The 18364-nt window shown below is 35.0% G+C and overlaps 5 non-coding genes across 5 annotated transcripts; 2 read left to right on the top strand and 3 right to left on the bottom strand.

Moving 5' to 3' along the window:
* Window positions 1–6602: 6602 nt before the first annotated feature.
* On the bottom strand, window positions 6603–6690 carry TRNAS-GCU (transfer RNA serine (anticodon GCU)). Its single transcript has one exon. It is a non-coding gene; the product is annotated as a tRNA-Ser (tRNA).
* A 3610-nt stretch (window positions 6691–10300) lies between these two features.
* On the bottom strand, window positions 10301–10388 carry TRNAS-UGA (transfer RNA serine (anticodon UGA)). Its single transcript has one exon. It is a non-coding gene; the product is annotated as a tRNA-Ser (tRNA).
* A 3376-nt stretch (window positions 10389–13764) lies between these two features.
* Window positions 13765–13836, top strand: TRNAT-GGU (transfer RNA threonine (anticodon GGU)). The gene has a single exon. It is a non-coding gene; the product is annotated as a tRNA-Thr (tRNA).
* A 507-nt stretch (window positions 13837–14343) lies between these two features.
* Window positions 14344–14425, top strand: TRNAY-GUA (transfer RNA tyrosine (anticodon GUA)). Its single transcript has one exon. It is a non-coding gene; the product is annotated as a tRNA-Tyr (tRNA).
* A 3045-nt stretch (window positions 14426–17470) lies between these two features.
* TRNAC-GCA (transfer RNA cysteine (anticodon GCA)) lies at window positions 17471–17541 on the bottom strand. Its single transcript has one exon. It is a non-coding gene; the product is annotated as a tRNA-Cys (tRNA).
* Window positions 17542–18364: the final 823 nt, after the last annotated feature.

Raw genomic sequence — 18364 nt, forward strand, 5'->3', positions numbered from 1 at the left:
TAAAGAACCAGAAACAGGCTCACGAATACCATCAATATCTACTGGAGGGGCAGCGATGAAGGCGATAATAAATACAGAAGTTGCGGTCAATAAGGTAGGGATCATCAAAACACCGAACCATCCGATGTAAAGACGATTTTCAGTGCTAGTTATCCAGTTGCAGAAGCGACCCCACAGGCTTGTACTTTCGCGTCTCTCTAAAATTGCAGTCATGGTAAGATCTTGGTTTATTCAAATTGCAAGGACTCCCAAGCACACGTATTAACTAGAATATAGATAATAGAAGGCTTGTTATTTAACAGTATAACATAGACTATATACCAATGTCAACCAAGTCAGCCCAAAGATTAGCTATCCATATAACTAAATTAACCAAACCAATAATTTTGTATTTGTAAATGAAGTGAGTCAAAGTTTTTAACTTTGATGAGTCTTTTCTATATGGGTTGCCCGGGACTCGAACCCGGAACTAGTCGGATGGAGTAGATAATTCTTCCTTGTTACAATAGAGAAAAATCCCTCCCCAAATCGTGCTTGCATTTTTCATTGCACACGACTTTCCCTATGTAGAAATAGCCAATTTCTATTCCAAAGAGGAAGTTCTACTAATTTTTTTAATTAGTAACTTGATTCACCTACTCTTTATTATAATAAAAAGAACATTTCAGAATGAAAAATAGAAAAGTTTTTTCTTGATCATTTATCAACCCTTTCCTGTTTCTTAATTTCGTCTAATGATTAATTAAGAGGGTTGACCAGGTCATTGATACGTATAATATCCAAATACCAAATACGCTCAGTGTGTGATCCACAGAAAGAAAAAAGAGTTGTTTTGGTGAACATCAAAGAAAAAACTTGCTCTTCTTCCATAAAAAATTCTTCTAAAAATGCCGAACCCAATCGTTGCATAAAAGTTCGTACCGTGCTTTTATGTTTCCGAGCTAAAGTTCTAGCGCATGAAAGTCGAAGTATATACTTTAGTCGATACAAAGTCCGTTTTTTCGAAGATCCACTATGATAATGAAAAAGATTTCTACATATCCGACCAAATCGATCAAGAATATCCCAATCTGATAAATCTGTCCAAATGGGTTTACTAATAGGATGCCCCGATCCAGTACAAAATTGAGCTTTTGATAAGTATCCTATGAGGAGAGTAGCGGGGACTATGGTATCGAATTTTTTCATTCGAGTATCTATTAGAAATGACTTCTCCAGCATTTGATTCCTTACTAACAAAGAACTTTTTGGTACACTTGAAAGGTACCCCATAAAATCGAAGCAAGAGTTTGCTAATTGGTTTATATGGATTCTTCGCGGCTGAGTCCAAAAACAGAAATAATATTGCCAGAAATTGATAAGGTAGCATTTCCATTTCTTCTTCAAAAAAAAGTGCCTTTTGATGCAAGAATTGCCTTTCCTTGATATCGAACATAATGCATAAGAGGATCCATAAAGAACCATAGGGTTTTCCGAGAAAAACCAGGGTACATTATCCCAAAATGTTCCATCTTCCTAGAAAAGTGGATTCGTTCCAGAAAAGTTCCAGAAGATGCTAATGGTAAGCAAGAAGATTGTTTACGAAGAAACAACAAAAAAAATTCATATTCTGATACATAAGAGTTATATAGGAATCGAAACAGTCTTTTATTTTCTTTTTGAAAATAAAAAATGGATTTCATTGAAGTAATAAAACTATTCCAATTCGAATAATAGTTGAGAAAGAATCGCAATAAATGCAAAGATGGAACATCTTGGATACGGTATTGAAGGAGTTGAACCAGGATTTCCAAATGGATAGGATAGGGTATTTCTATATGTGATAGATAATCCAAATGCAAAAATTTGTCTTCTAAAAAGGGAAATATTGAATGAATAGAGCGTAAATTCTGAAACTTTGGTATTTCTTTTTCTTTCGGACAAAATAATTCCCGTAGCGAGAATGGGATTTCCACAACGATCGCAAACCCTTCAGATAGAATCTGAGAATAAAACTCAGAATAAAAATAATTTTTGTAATCCAATAATCGATCTTGGTTAGGATGATTAACCGAGTTATCCAAAAAATTCTGCTGATACATTCGAATAATTAAACGTTTCACAAGTAGTGAACTAAATTTCTTGTTATTACAACTAACAACTATTTCCACAGGTTCAGAACCATTTAATCCATAATGGTGGGCAAATGCATAAATATATTCCTGAAAGAGAAGTGGGTAGACAAAGTATTGTTGACGAGATTTATGTTTTTCTGAATACCCTTCGAATTTTTCCATTTGTATTTCTACTTGAATCAGAGAGAAGAAGCATTTCTCGGTTTATCGAATGATGATACATAGTGCAATATGGTCAGAACAGGGTGTTGCATTTTTAATACAAACCCTGGAAAGAAAGGGAGTCTAATCCACAGATCTTTTTCTGCTCCTTTTCTACCCAATTAGTTTATGTTTGTTCTAATTAAAAAAAAAGAACAGAACAAGTTTTTTATTTTTGCAGGCCAATCGCTCTTTTGACTTTGGAATACAGCCTCTTTATCAATATACTGCTTCTTTTACACATTCAATCCATAACATCCCTTATTCAATCCATAATCAAGAATAATTAGGATTTCTAAAAAAAAAAGAAAAAATAAAGGGTCCACTCATAGGAAAACCCAACCTTTCCCCGCATCCGGCACTAATCTATTTTTAACGTCTAATTAGAGCGGGGAATCATTCCAATTAGGAAGTTCAGCTCGTTGCTTTTTATTTTACCAGAATTGGAGCCAGGCTCTATCCATTTATTCATTAGACCCAGAAAATCGTAATTTTGGATTCCATTCAAAAAAGATTGATTTTATTACGACATGCTATTTTTTCCATTCATTACCTTTGAGGATCAGTCGTGGTCTTCTAGACTCTACCAAGAGTCTGGACGAATTTGTTGTTTCATCCAAATGTGTAAAAGATCATAGTCGCACTTAAAAGCCGAGTACTCTACCATTGAGTTAGCAACCCAGATAAAAAAAGGATCTTAGATACGATCGAAATCCAAAAATCAATGGAATTACACCGCGCGCTTCTGTCAAAACATTGAACTAGCAAGACATCAAAAGATTTTTTTATCGACCATGAAAAACACTCAAATGCCAAAACGAACAGGTCCGGTTAAATTCCACTAAAGTAAAGTTAAAAAAAGAGCGACCCTAATCACGATGGCCAAATTCTCCTTATTTTTAGCGATTTTTATTAAAAAAAAATATATATTATATTGTATGAGAATACATGCAAGAGGAACACCCTTATCATTTGAGCGAAGTGTAGGCGGAAAAATTGAATATGGAGTGAGGATAAAGAGACCCATCTATCTACAAATTCTATTTGTTCAATAGACCTTTGTCAATGGAAATACAATGGTAAGAAAACAAATTAGATAGAAAAAGTAAATAAAATAGGGGCTTATGTTGAATTGGCACGATATAATATAAATCCAAATAGGATTAAAAAAGAGGTAAATTGTGTCTAAATAATTAGACAACTAGGAATACTAATAATCTTCTCCTATCCTACTTTTTGATTCATTTAGTTCTTCAATTAACTCAAAGTTCTTTCTTTTTCTTTAAAGAATTCCGCCTTCCTTAAAATATCATAAACAGTTCTTGTTGGTTGAGCACCCTTTTCAAGGAAATAGAGAATAGCTGGAACATTTAAACAAGTTTGATTCTTTATCGGATCATAAAAACCTACTTTTTGAAGATCTCTTCCTTCTCTTCGAGATCGAACATCAATTGCAACGATTCGATAGACAGCTTATTGGGATAGATGTAGATAAACAACGCCCCCCCCTAGAAACGTATAGGAGGTTTTCTCCTCATACGGCTCGAGAAAATGATTCGAATTTCTGTCGATAATAATAGAAATTAGACTATGACGTGCATTAATTTCCTTACAGAAAAAACAAATTTCATTTATACTCATGACTCAAGTGGGCTAATTTTGCCTGACAAACTTCGAAGGCAAAATCCTTCCAAAATTTTTGAGTCGTCTTTAAACTCTTTTCTTTGTCTCATTTCGAACGAATTGACTTTTATTCCTTATTCTGATCCAACTCTGTTGTTGAGACAATTGAAAATTGTGTTTACTTGTTCTGGAATCCTTTATCTTTGATTTGTGAAATCCTTGGGTTTAGACATTACTTCGGGAATTCCTATTTTTTTCTTTCAAAAGAGTAGCAACATACCCTTTTTTCTTATTTCCTTCGATAAAGCATTTATCTCTTCTATAGAAATCTAATAAGAGGGATTGATTCTGATATACTTTTATTGGACTTTATTCTTATTTTAACCTTTCGATTTATTTCTATATTAAGGATAGACTGACAAAGTTGGCCTAATTTATTAGTTTTCACTAACCCTAGATTCTTTCCCTTGATAAAAAAAATTCTGTCCTCTCGAGCTCCATCGTGTACTATGTTACTTAAACCCAGCGCAAATTTGGTTCGGAACGAATAGAACAGGCTATGTCGAGCCAAGAGCATTTTCATTACTATGGAAAATGATGGATAGAAAAATCCACAATCGATCATGTCCTTCAAGTCGCACGTTGCTTTCTACCACATCGTTTTAAACGAAGTTTTACCATAACAAACATTCCTCTTTTCATTGCAAAGTGGTATAGAGAATTGATCCAATATGGATGGAATCATGAATAGTCATTGGTTTAGTTTTTTTATACTAATTAAAACTTGCTATCTATGGAGCAATATGGATAAAAGAAAGTAAGTATTTATCCGGGAAGCCTCCGCCAAGATCCAATTTATTTAAACCCATATTAAAATTCTATCATATGAATGAAACATAGTTTGAAAAAGACGACTAAACAAGTTTGCTTAAAACTTATTTATTCTTAAATTTCCACCCTCAACGGATGGCTCGAGATGATCAATCTTGAAGTGAGAAAAGAAGGATTGACTCTTCCTCAATAAATAAACTATCAACCTCCAAAAAAGTTTAATTAATTTAATTACTAGAATTAGAATTCTAGTAGTAATATATTTTTTCAGTACCAAAAACAATTAACTATAATAACTAAATAAACTATTCCAATGAAAAGATTGAAAGTTTTTGGTAGTTATAGAATTCTCGTACTTCTTCAACTCGAATACCAAAAGGAAGAAAAAAATATGACTAAGTGATTTTATTTTATAGTAGAGGCATATCCTGAATGTGCTTGATAGATCCCATTTTTTCATGAAAATAAAGATAGTCAATTTGACTGGACTTAAGACTTTATTATGTTTTCTGAGAAAGAATAAGATATCATTATTCTCTTTAATAAACTTTTGTCTCGTACGGAATACTATATGATTTCACCGTTTGTTTCATCAGAAACAATCTGGGACGGAAGGATTCGAACCTCCGAGTAACGGGACCAAAACCCGCTGCCTTACCACTTGGCCACGCCCCATTTCGGGTTTTATGCGACACTAATAAACACTAGTATGTTTATTTGTTATTCGTCAATACCATTTCAATTACATAAAAAAGGAGGGATATTCTCTTGCTAGTATTCTACACATGCGGATAATATAGAATCAAAAAAATGCATTGATCATTACATGGAATTCTATTAAGATATTATATGAAAGTCGAATTTATTCCACTCTCATTTGAGAGTGCAAATACAAGGAGGTATTTTGTGTTTGGGAAAGTCCGAAGAAAAAAGATTTTGAATCTGCCTTTTCCTTCTTTCCCTTAAAAAAATAACTCAAGAAAAATCCAATTATTTACTCTACAAGAATGAAATGCTTGTTATGCCTAATATACTTAGTTTAACCTGTATCTGTTTTAATTCTGTTCTTTATCCTACTAGTTTTTTCTTTGCCAAATTACCCGAAGCTTATGCTATTTTCAATCCAATCGTGGATATTATGCCTGTTATACCTCTATTCTTTTTTCTATTAGCCTTTGTTTGGCAAGCTGCTGTAAGTTTTCGATGAAATCTTTAGTACTCTGTATGCCAAATTGAATGATGTGTTCATTCCAAAAAAATTTAAAAATGGGTAAAAGCCGAGAAGTTTTATATTTTTATATTATGAACCTTCGATTCTAAAATTTAAATTCTTCTACATTGAATGGGTAGCTACAGCAATAAATTTGGATCAGCCTTTCTACTCCCCTGCACCTAGGTTGAGCAGGTACCTAAAGGTACCTACACAATACCTAACCACCTAACCCTATTTTTGCTATTGATAAGAGTGCTTATTATAAAAGAATTCTTGCAATTTTTTTCAAGAATTCTTTTTTGCATTTTTAGGTATAAAAAAAAAACCATCCTAGTGGATCCGTGTGGTAAGGAAAAACTGGTAATCTATTCCTTAAAAAAAAATCTTGGAGATTATGTAATGCTTACTCTCAAACTTTTTGTTTATACAGTAGTGATATTCTTTGTTTCACTCTTTATCTTTGGATTCTTATCTAATGACCCAGGACGGAATCCTGGACGCGAGGAGTAAAAATTCAGTTTTTTTTTTTTCTTATTGGATTTGTTTCGTACATTTATCTATGAGAAAATCCGGGGGTCAGAATTCTTTCCAATTCGAAAGTCCCAAATGATCCAAGGGAGCGGAAAGAGAGGGATTCGAACCCTCGGTACAAAAAAATTGTACAACGGATTAGCAATCCGCCGCTTTAGTCCACTCAGCCATCTCTCCACGTTCCAAAGCGAAAGGTTTCCGTGATATGATATAGGCAAGAAATAAGAAATAACGGTTGCAAAAAACCCCCTTTTTTTCTTTCAAAAGTCTATAAAAATTATATTGCCAATTCCATTTTAATTATATTCTTTTTTCTTAATGTTAATAAAAAAAGAAGAAAATTCTTGTTTTTTCTTTCTAAAAATCGATATTGGCCGAGAGACAATCAAATAGATTTTCTCTTTAGCGGGCATTTCCATATAGGACTTGTTATAATTATAATAAAACAAGCAGGTTATATAAAAAAAAACGCTTTTTTTGTCGATTATTTATCAAGAAAGCAAAAAGGGTTCTTATCAAATCCACCATAAAATTGGAAAGAAGCATAAAGTAAGTAGACCTGACTCCTTTAATGATGCCTCTATCCGCTATTCTGATATATAAATTCGATGTAGATGAAATTGTATAAGCGAATTTTTTTTATTTCCTTAGACTTAGACCGCGCAAGACAAGAATTTTTCGCTATTTACGATTTCATATTCTTGTTACTAGATGTTCTATAGGAATAAGAAGAAATCGCAACTCCTTTGCGCTACACATAAAATTGGATTTCGAAGGTCCATTTTTTTTTTCAGAATCCTCTATTTTAGTTCTTCCACCCATGCAATAGAGAGGGAATGGGAAAAGAAGGGTTACTTTTATTTTCATTTTTCCCTTAAAAGATAGACTTTGAAATAGGAGTCTTGGAATAATGCTGAATTCAAAGGTTTATTTCTTTCTATAGTATAAGAAAAACAATTTATTTCTATTTCTATAGTATAAGAAAAACAAATAGTATAAGAAAAACAAATCGAATCAAATTCATGGATTTACCACGACCTCGGTTGTGACTGTGACTCCATAGATAAAAATGGGAAATTTCTCTCTTCGAGACCATTGAAAAAGGGCATTGAACGACAAAGAAATCGTCCACAGATAATAAAACTATCATATGCCTTGGAAAGTGATATGAGGTGCTCGGAAATGGTTGAAGTAATTGAATAGGAGGATCACTATGACTATAGCCCTTGGTAGAATTCCTAAAGAAGAAAATGATCTATTTGATACTATGGATGACTGGTTACGAAGGGACCGTTTCGTTTTTGTAGGATGGTCTGGCCTATTGCTCTTTCCTTGTGCTTATTTCGCTTTAGGGGGTTGGTTTACAGGGACAACTTTTGTAACTTCTTGGTATACCCATGGATTGGCTAGTTCCTATTTGGAAGGTTGTAATTTCTTAACCGCAGCAGTTTCTACCCCTGCCAATAGTTTAGCACACTCTTTGTTGCTACTATGGGGGCCCGAAGCACAAGGAGATTTTACTCGTTGGTGTCAATTAGGCGGTCTATGGACTTTTGTAGCTCTCCACGGGGCTTTTGCACTAATAGGTTTCATGTTACGCCAATTTGAACTTGCTCGGTCTGTTCAATTGCGGCCTTATAATGCAATCTCATTCTCTGGTCCAATTGCTGTTTTTGTTTCTGTATTCCTTATTTATCCACTGGGGCAATCTGGTTGGTTCTTTGCGCCGAGTTTTGGCGTAGCAGCGATATTTCGATTCATCCTTTTCTTCCAAGGATTTCATAATTGGACGTTGAACCCATTTCATATGATGGGAGTTGCCGGAGTATTAGGTGCGGCTCTGCTATGCGCTATTCATGGAGCGACCGTAGAAAACACTCTATTTGAGGACGGTGATGGTGCAAATACCTTCCGTGCTTTTAACCCAACTCAAGCTGAAGAAACTTATTCCATGGTCACTGCTAACCGCTTTTGGTCCCAAATCTTTGGTGTTGCTTTTTCCAATAAACGTTGGTTACATTTCTTTATGCTATTTGTACCCGTCACCGGTTTATGGATGAGTGCTATTGGCGTAGTTGGCTTGGCTCTGAACTTACGTGCCTATGACTTTGTTTCCCAGGAAATCCGTGCAGCGGAAGATCCTGAATTTGAGACTTTCTACACCAAAAATATTCTTTTAAACGAGGGTATTCGTGCGTGGATGGCAGCTCAGGATCAGCCTCATGAAAATCTTATATTCCCTGAGGAGGTTCTACCACGTGGAAACGCTCTTTAATGGAACTTTCGTTTTAGCTGGTCGTGACCAAGAAACCACCGGCTTTGCTTGGTGGGCTGGGAATGCCAGACTTATCAATTTGTCCGGTAAACTGCTTGGAGCTCATGTAGCCCATGCCGGATTAATCGTATTCTGGGCCGGAGCAATGAACCTATTTGAAGTGGCCCATTTCGTACCAGAAAAGCCCATGTATGAACAAGGGTTGATTTTACTTCCACACTTAGCTACTCTAGGTTGGGGAGTAGGGCCAGGGGGGGAAGTTCTAGATACTTTTCCGTACTTTGTATCTGGCGTACTTCACCTAATTTCCTCCGCAGTCTTAGGCTTCGGTGGCATTTATCACGCGCTTCTGGGACCCGAGACTCTTGAGGAATCTTTTCCATTCTTTGGTTATGTCTGGAAAGATAGAAATAAAATGACTACAATTTTGGGTATTCACTTAATTTTGTTAGGTCTAGGTGCTTTTCTTCTAGTACTCAAGGCTCTTTATTTTGGCGGTGTATATGATACCTGGGCCCCTGGGGGGGGGATGTAAGAAAAATTACCAATTTGACCCTTAGCCCCAGTGTTATATTTGGTTATTTACTAAAATCTCCTTTTGGTGGAGAAGGGTGGATTGTTAGTGTAGATGATTTAGAAGATATAATTGGTGGGCATGTATGGTTGGGTTTTATTTGTGTATTTGGCGGAATTTGGCATATTTTAACCAAACCCTTCGCATGGGCTCGCCGTGCATTTGTATGGTCTGGAGAAGCTTACTTGTCTTATAGTTTAGCTGCTTTATCTGTCTTTGGTTTTATCGCTTGTTGTTTTGTATGGTTCAATAATACAGCTTATCCGAGTGAGTTTTATGGACCCACCGGGCCAGAAGCTTCTCAAGCTCAAGCATTTACTTTTCTAGTTAGAGACCAGCGTCTTGGAGCTAATGTGGGATCCGCTCAAGGACCCACAGGTTTAGGTAAATATCTAATGCGTTCCCCAACTGGGGAGGTTATCTTTGGAGGGGAAACTATGCGTTTTTGGGACCTTCGTGCTCCATGGTTAGAACCTCTAAGGGGCCCCAACGGTTTGGACTTGAGTAGGTTGAAAAAAGACATACAACCTTGGCAAGAACGACGCTCAGCAGAATATATGACCCACGCTCCTTTAGGCTCTTTAAATTCCGTGGGTGGCGTAGCTACCGAGATCAATGCAGTTAATTATGTCTCTCCTAGAAGTTGGTTATCAACTTCTCATTTTGTTCTAGGATTCTTCTTTTTTGTGGGCCATTTATGGCATGCAGGAAGAGCCCGAGCTGCTGCAGCAGGTTTTGAAAAGGGAATCGATCGTGATTTGGAACCTGTTCTTTACATGAACCCTCTTAACTAAGATTTTCTTATTTATACCTGTTCTACTTTTTTTCTGTTCTGGCTCGGTTATTCCATCTAGCCGAGCCATTCATTCCTTTTTATGAAAGAAAGATAAGGGACAGAAAAAAAAAAATGAAAGAAACAAACGTATTCAATAAGCAAAAGGAGAGAGAGGGATTCGAACCCTCGATAGTTCCTAGAACTATACCGGTTTTCAAGACCGGAGCTATCAACCACTCAGCCATCTCTCCACAGCCTAATCCTTATTTTACTCCTACAAATAGAACATAGCCATATAAAAAATAAAAAGATTTATTAGCCTCTAGAAAGATATCAGATACAAGTTCCTTTTCGATATATCTCTGTATACTGTATACACGGATACAGGATCCGCTATACCCGCTTGTGAAATAAAGAGTAAATAATCTCTTCTCACCCCCATATCCAAATAAAAAAGCGGTTTAAGTAATAAATTTGAATTAAAGAGAAGAATCAATGGATTCATGATTAAACCCCTCCTACTTCTTGTATTTTTTTACAATTTTGGTTTAAGTGAGGGATCAAATATGTAGTCAACTTTATTTGATGGTAGCTTGGAGGATTAGAAATATGACTATTGCTTTCCAATTAGCTGTTTTTGCATTAATTGCGACTTCCTCAGTCTTAGTAATTAGTGTACCCCTTGTATTTGCTTCTCCTGATGGTTGGTCAAATAATAAAAATGTTGTATTTTCCGGTACATCGTTATGGATTGGACTAGTCTTTCTCGTAGCTATTCTGAATTCTCTCATTTCTTAAATTAAATTTGGTTAATATTTATTAACCCCATAAAAAAGAAATAATAAAGGCCATTTCTTCTAAAAAATTAGAATAGTGAGACGTATTAAAACGCAATTTGCGTTCCGAATTGCTAGCTCTTCTCTTTCAGTATTATGAAATTCCATTCCCATTAGAATATTCATTCACAGATAATAAAAAAAGGAAAACTCTAATATAATAGAAAATGAAATGAAACGGTCGACCCAGACATAGAAGGTCGACCCAGGCGGATATACGCTATAAAATATATACCGTAGCGAGCGTAGTTCAATGGTAAAATATCTCCTTGCCAAGGAGAAGATACGGGTTCGATTCCCGCCGCTCGCCCGCTTAATTTATCAAAGTACTATGATAAAAAGTTTAGTCTAGTTAACTGTTTAACTACTTATATTAAATTAAGTATTAATTAGGTGTTAGTCTAGTGCCGTATCCCTTACTATCTTACCCTTCCTTTGCATCCCACTCAAAAAAAGAGGGCGCTCCGGAGGCAGAAATAGAACTCGCCAACAGAGCTCCAAAAATTGGGTATTAACTGAGACAAACAACGGGCAAACTTTTTTTAAAGGGAAGAGAGAGGTAGACTGTCCCTTTCGTTTCATTTTTATTTTCTGCAGGGTAGGGAGAAGCCTTGCGCCTTCTTTTTTTGAAGGCAAGTGACTTCGCAAACTGCTCAATTTTGCCCTCTAGGGCCGGGAACTAATGAATAAAAAAGGGTTGGATACGCCCCTCTACCATATCTAGAGAAATAGAATAGTCCTTTTATACAGACTGCTAAGTGCGGAGACGGGAATCGAACCCGTGACCTCAAGGTTATGAGCCTCGTGAGCTACCAAACTGCTCTACTCCGCTCTGGAGTACCAGAAACTGGTGGACAAAAAAGGCTTGAATACAAGCCTCTAACATGTCTAGACAAAGAGAATACTCCTTTTATACAGAATGGAGCGGGTAGCGGGAATCGAACCCGCATCGTTAGCTTGGAAGGCTAGGGGTTATAGTCGACGTTGGTTGATTATTTTTAACGTCTCTAATTCAAAACCGAACATGAAATTTTGATTTCATTCGGCTCCTTTATGGATATTCTCACCACTTAACATCTATGTCAGCTTTTCTATTTGAATGGAACCAAAGCTCTCCGCTTTCTAGATGATCCTTATAGAGTAGGAGATAGAAATTCTATCTAAATCCATCTAATCTACTTACTTCGTTCCCTAATTTCATTCAAGAGATCCTGAGGAAAAGAATTGGGTTTCCACCGAGCTTAAACAATATGCGGATGGTTCTAGTAAACCAAAACTATCGTTTTTTAGCTATTTGGCTTCCTTATTCCTTATTTTAAGAAGATTTAGTTACGATTGGAAATCAACTTTTTTGTATCTTCATCCATAGATCCTTTACTCATATTTTCAAAATTGGAATACTTAATCCAATGCAAAATTATGCTTCGCGACTCTGTACTCATAATCCTATTTTTATTTTGGATGCAATTTAAATTAGTCTTTGGATACAAATCGCCAGAATGTATATTCTTCCTCAATATGCTATTGAGAGGAAAAGGATTTAATCCTTTATAAGAACTAAAGTTTTCATCGGAATATAAAAATAAAAAACTTAAGGATGCCTTAAGTATATCATTTCAAATTCAGTTATTATATAGAACGAATCACACTTTTACCACTAAACTATACCCGCTACATTGTAGATTATGGTATAAATGGTACCCTTTGTCAAGGATAGCCATTTGACAAGAAGGCTAATTCCCCCTTATTGAATCAGATGGAGAAGGTTCATGACACTGAGCCGTTGGTACTTCTACTTCGATCGCTCGCCTTTACTTTAGGATTTAGATAGCCCCTCTGGTCTGTAAAAAAAATCTTTTCTTACCATGCTAATAGCGCCTGAACCAAATGTATTTATTTTGATTAGGATCCTATTCTACGGTTACGACTACAATAATAATTATTTACTTTGCAAGGACGTAAGTGTGTCAGACTGCTAAATTGTTTTATTATTCCTACAATATAAACTAGGGGATATAGGGGGTAACACTGTCCCTATAAATTCCTTTTTCCTTTTCTTTTTTGTCCAGAATTGAACAAAAAAGAAATTATGGAAGATGTTTTCTTCCCCCATTAAGTCCGAGCCATAGAGTAAGAGTGAGATGAGTTTTCCAAATTCATCATAGACTTTCCCTATGGCTTGATAGAAGTAAGCAGCAAAGAGTCGTAACTTAAAGAAAAAAACGGACAGGGCCGACAGATTTACCTGATGTAAAGAAGATCCTAAAAGTCTCTGATTAGTCGACTCTCTCCATTTAACACTTTCCTCTCTCTCCTTTTTTCCACTGACTCAATTCTAGTTTATTAGATTCTTGTTTAAAAGAATGAAAAAAGTTCAATAGAACTAAGAACACATAAAAAATAGCATAGAGGATCAAGGCCATTACCAAAAGTTCCTCCCAAGGATCCTATATCCTATTGGGTATCTGTTCCCCGCCTTTTCCCGCTAGGATCGGAAATCTTATATTTTCCATATCCATATACCGTTGAATCCTTGGGGTTCCAGAATCCGCCTATTTTACTAGTCTTCGGAAACGGAAAACCCTGAACCAAGAAGAGTTGGATATGTTATGTAGGGTATGTTTTTTTTTTATTAATTTTATTTTGAGCTCTCAAGATATCGATATATACATATACAATCTCTACATAATGTCTCTCTCTCTATCTCTATATATTATATATATAATATGTACATTATGCAGTAGACCCATAATGGGAAATCCAAGTGGCTAATTTTTGAATTAAATAAAAAGCCCTTTTAACTCAGTGGTAGAGTAATGCCATGGTAAGGCATAAGTCATCGGTTCAAATCCGATAAAGGGCTTTTTAAATTAGTGGTAGAGTAATCTCGTGCTAAGACGTAAGTCGTTGGTTCGAATCTGATAGAGTACTTTTCTACTAAATTGATTCACTTTTGTTCTTTGTTTTTGAAACTTTCTCTATATTTTTAGAGAATTTTATGACTTAGTGCGGGATGGATGCATTTTTGGTCTGAACACTAAATGAAGCACGGAGAATTAATCTATAACGATCAACTAAAAAAAATCCTAGATGAAAACATAACAGAAAAGTTGGAAAAACTCTTTGCTTTGGATCTATTTATACTTTTCGAGTATATTGACAATTCCAAAAAACTGCTCATACTATGATTATAGTATAATCACGAGCGGTTGTATATGGCCCTATCGTCTAGTGATGCCCCTATCGTCTAGTGGTTCAGGACATCTCTCTTTCAAGGAGGCAGCGGGGATTCGACTTCCCCTGGGGGTAGGGAGTATTATGAAAGGAGGTTAATCATAGATTAGCAAAAACCCTAGAATAAATTCTTCCTGGGTCGATGCCCGAGTGGTTAATGGGGACGGACTGTAAATTCGTTGACAATGTCTACGCTGGTTCAAATCCAGCTCGGCCCAAACCAAAAATCTAGGGCTTCGTGAGTATGAACTAAATCCTTTTGTTTTTCTTCCATAAAATAAAATGTCTGATCTATAGAAATAAAAGATAAAGAAAAAAGGGAAATTTTTTTTTTCTAATCCATATCTCTCTCATTCCTTTCTTACAAACAAAAGAGTTTTTCTTATTGAAGGCTGGATTATTATCCATTTTTAGTGATAAAAAATCACGACATACTAGTTATGTCACTCTCACTATACCCACGTATAATATAATATGTGGGTATGTAGTATATGATTCGTCTATTTCTTAGAGTACGAAAGACGAATCGAATCTTCTTATGGTTCTATTTAAGAATGGGTATGCCATACACCCCGCGGGGATTGTAGTTCAATTGGTCAGAGCACCGCCCTGTCAAGGCGGAAGCTGCGGGTTCGAGCCCCGTCAGTCCCGAACTAGGGTTCAATGAATGGAGAAATTGATATTTCCTTTTTCCATGAAAAAAAGGGGCAGGGAGCAAGATCAAATACCCACAGGGCACCCTTACTTCACTTTTTTATTTTGCATCCCTCATTAAAGAGGGAGGGAAGGCATATAGGAATTTTTTTTCACTACTCCCGATCGATAAAGATAAAGAAAGACACACATACGATATGTGGATTAGTAGAATTTAGGATATTATATTACTCTATCTTTCTTTATGATGATACCATCCTCATCTTAATTTCCTATTCCACTCTTATGGAATAGAGTACCGGTATTTTACCGGAATCCATACATAAATCGTATTCCCTTTTTATTTCAGACCTCTTTTCCCCATCTCACTTCTACTGCTTATTTGGATGTCTATGTGACCCATAGAAAGTTGGTCATATAATACATACATAATTGTATGTATAACTATAAGAAAAAGGAAGGGAAATTGTATAAGATTAAGAAAGTAGAAGATTAAGAAAGCTCGTGGGTTAGAGATATAGAAAAGAAAAAGTAGAAAAGGATTAAAAAAGAGGGAATTCCTAATCCAATCAAAAAACCCATTTTGGTCTTAGTGTGGATAGAGGATCTTCCTATGTTATACTATATAACTCTCATCCGTGAAATATAACTCTCATCCATGAATTGATTTGATAGATCCGATATTCATAATATTGAATTGATTCAGTATTATCAGAATGCAAGCCCTACCCTTGAATTTACAAGATACCCCTTTTTCCTCTCCATGGGATTACATCCCGAGTTATTGTGAAAATAAAAAATAAAGAGGTTATGGAAGTCAATATTCTCGCATTTATTGCTACTGCACTGTTCATTCTAGTTCCTACTTCTTTTTTACTTATTATTTATGTAAAAACAGTCAGCCAAAATAATTAATTGGAATTCCAATTAATCATTGAAGAAATTAAAAAGGGATTAAATAAAAAAAATCCAAGTCTTAAATGAAAGGATCTGGTTGGAATCTTAAAGTGTGGTAGAAAGAACTACATATAGTTTTTTCTACGACACTTTAGATTCTTTCTATTATATTATCTTTGAATCTACATAGAATAGATTAGTAGATTGAAATAGTTAAGTAGTCTAATTCAATTTCTTTTTTCATTGCATCCACTTAATTTCAATCAGGTCAAAATAAAAAAATCTAAGACAATTCTTGACCAAAGAATCCATGGAAGGAAAGAAAAATAATATTAAGAATAGACTATAGTAAAAAGTAAAAGGAAATGGAAAATGTGTGATATGCCGTGAATAGTTCCGTGGAAGAAAGTCGAATTTTCTTATGTATAGAACTTTTTTTAACCATTCGTCATTTCTAGTAGAAATTATGAATTGGTATAATGGCTCTTTCTTACATTACAACTTACAATACAAGAGTTTCTTACAGGAGTGAAACAAAACTAAAGAAAAAGATTAAAGAATAACGTTTGACAAAATGATTAATGCAAAATGATCCATTAATGAAAAGAATTGATACAACAATTTGATTACTTAATCAATTAGTAGTATCCCTAGAGTCCACTCCTTCCCCATACTACTAGTGAAAGAGAAAATGTAAAGACTACCATTAAAGCAGCCCAAGCGAGACTTACTATATCCATCTAAATTATGTCTCCTATTTCTATGAAGGGATTATTCTATTCTACTATTGATCAATAATCATAGTGGAATCAAGGGTACAGAGTCAAAAAGGGATTCCGCCCTAAGGCCATGGATCAATCAGTTCAAGGAATTTACTCCTAACAAATTCTTATAGGAATTCTGGTAGAATTAGAGAGCATTAAAAATACGATACTATAGCCCTTTTTTCCTTAAAAAAGAAAGAGTACGGGAATGATGTCCTGAATAGAAGAAGCGGGAATAGGAAGATTTTTTATTCCTTTTGTTACTCTTTTTTTTTTTTTAAGCAAAGGACGCCCGAATATACCATAAAATTAACGATAGATAAATATTTATTGGATACCTACCTTACCTAATGTTTATTTTTGACCTAAACCCTGCAGCCTTGCTTTGTATCATTCTATGAAAGAATGAAGAGGAAGAGATTTTATCCATAACACAACTCCTAAATTGATTTTTGATCGACCTATTTAATCTGATTCTCGTTAGAATTAAAATTAAGTAGTCCTTACTTTAGTGTATGTAGGTAACATAAGATGTACGATAAAAAAATGTATAATAATTAGTAAGTCTTGATATTCTTTCGTGGAGTCCCTTCTTGAATCTTAGATTGAAAAAAAAAAAGAATGCCCCTTAGGGACCTTTCTTTGGATACCAAGATTTCTGACATCTTATCCTCGTATTTTAAAATTATCAAATCGAATCTCAATTAAGAACCAATTCAAATTCATATAATAAAAGAATAAGGAAACACTACCTCACCCCTATTGATAACCATTTTGGCCACTACCGTCAAAACAAACCCTAACCCTAGTTTGAGGATAGAACTATGGTATGGTTTCTCTAAACCCAGTATCGGCAGGCCCAGTTACTCTCTTGCCCGAACTTATGCGAAGTAAAAATTGATCGAATTCGATCAGCACTATAAAAAAAACCTAAGTATTTTATTGATCAGGCGGCACCCAGATTTGAACTGGGGATAAAGGATTTGCAGTCCCCTGCCTTACCGCTTGGCCATGCCGCCAAAAAATCCGATCAAAAATCTAGAAAACAGCAAGTATTCATCCACGTTTTCTTACGAAAAGCCCCTTTTATTTTGAATATAATTCTACTTACTTTTTTCCAATCTTTTTCAAAAAATCTATTCCTGCTTTTTTTGATCCAGTTTCTATTATTCTCCTCGATAGATTCTATCTTAAAACATACATTGTTAACACAATAAAACTTCCCATTTCTTTCTATTGAGATGAAAAAGAAGAAAAAGTGGATTTCTATTCACAGGCTGCAAAATTCAGAATAAATTGGAACCGTTAACTAGAATTCTCTTTTTTTTATTGCAGTAGTGAACTACTCTTAAATCGGTATTATCTCCCCCCCCTTCAATGGCATAATAAAATAGTATGACTTTATGCTTAATCCGTGTATAGGTAAACTTTAGGTCCGAACAGCATTATTATCCAAAGATCCCCTTTATGTACATATCTCTATGGAGAATCATGCTTTAATTTTTAAAAGTATTAAATTAAATATCTTGAATAAAAAAAGGAAATTTGCTCTGATATAGAGTATAACCTTACTATCTTGGCCTACCCAAGTGAAATTACGATAAAAGAAAAGCATGGATATGGGGAGAGGTGGATAACTAGATTGGCATGTACTTAAAAAAGGGACTTACTTGATTTTAGAATTCCACAATGAAATACTGAATTTTCTAGTAATTATACTACTCCGATCCGAAATAAAAAAGAACCCTCAAATTATTTTGAGAAATTAAAGTAAGCACGCTATTCTAAATCGAAGTAAAGTCAAACTTTCTAGTATATTATATTACGGCTTTATTACATTCA

Source organism: Aegilops tauschii, unplaced genomic scaffold, assembly GCF_002575655.3.
Source record: "Aegilops tauschii subsp. strangulata cultivar AL8/78 unplaced genomic scaffold, Aet v6.0 ptg000962l_obj, whole genome shotgun sequence".
Taxonomy (NCBI): domain Eukaryota; kingdom Viridiplantae; phylum Streptophyta; class Magnoliopsida; order Poales; family Poaceae; genus Aegilops; species Aegilops tauschii.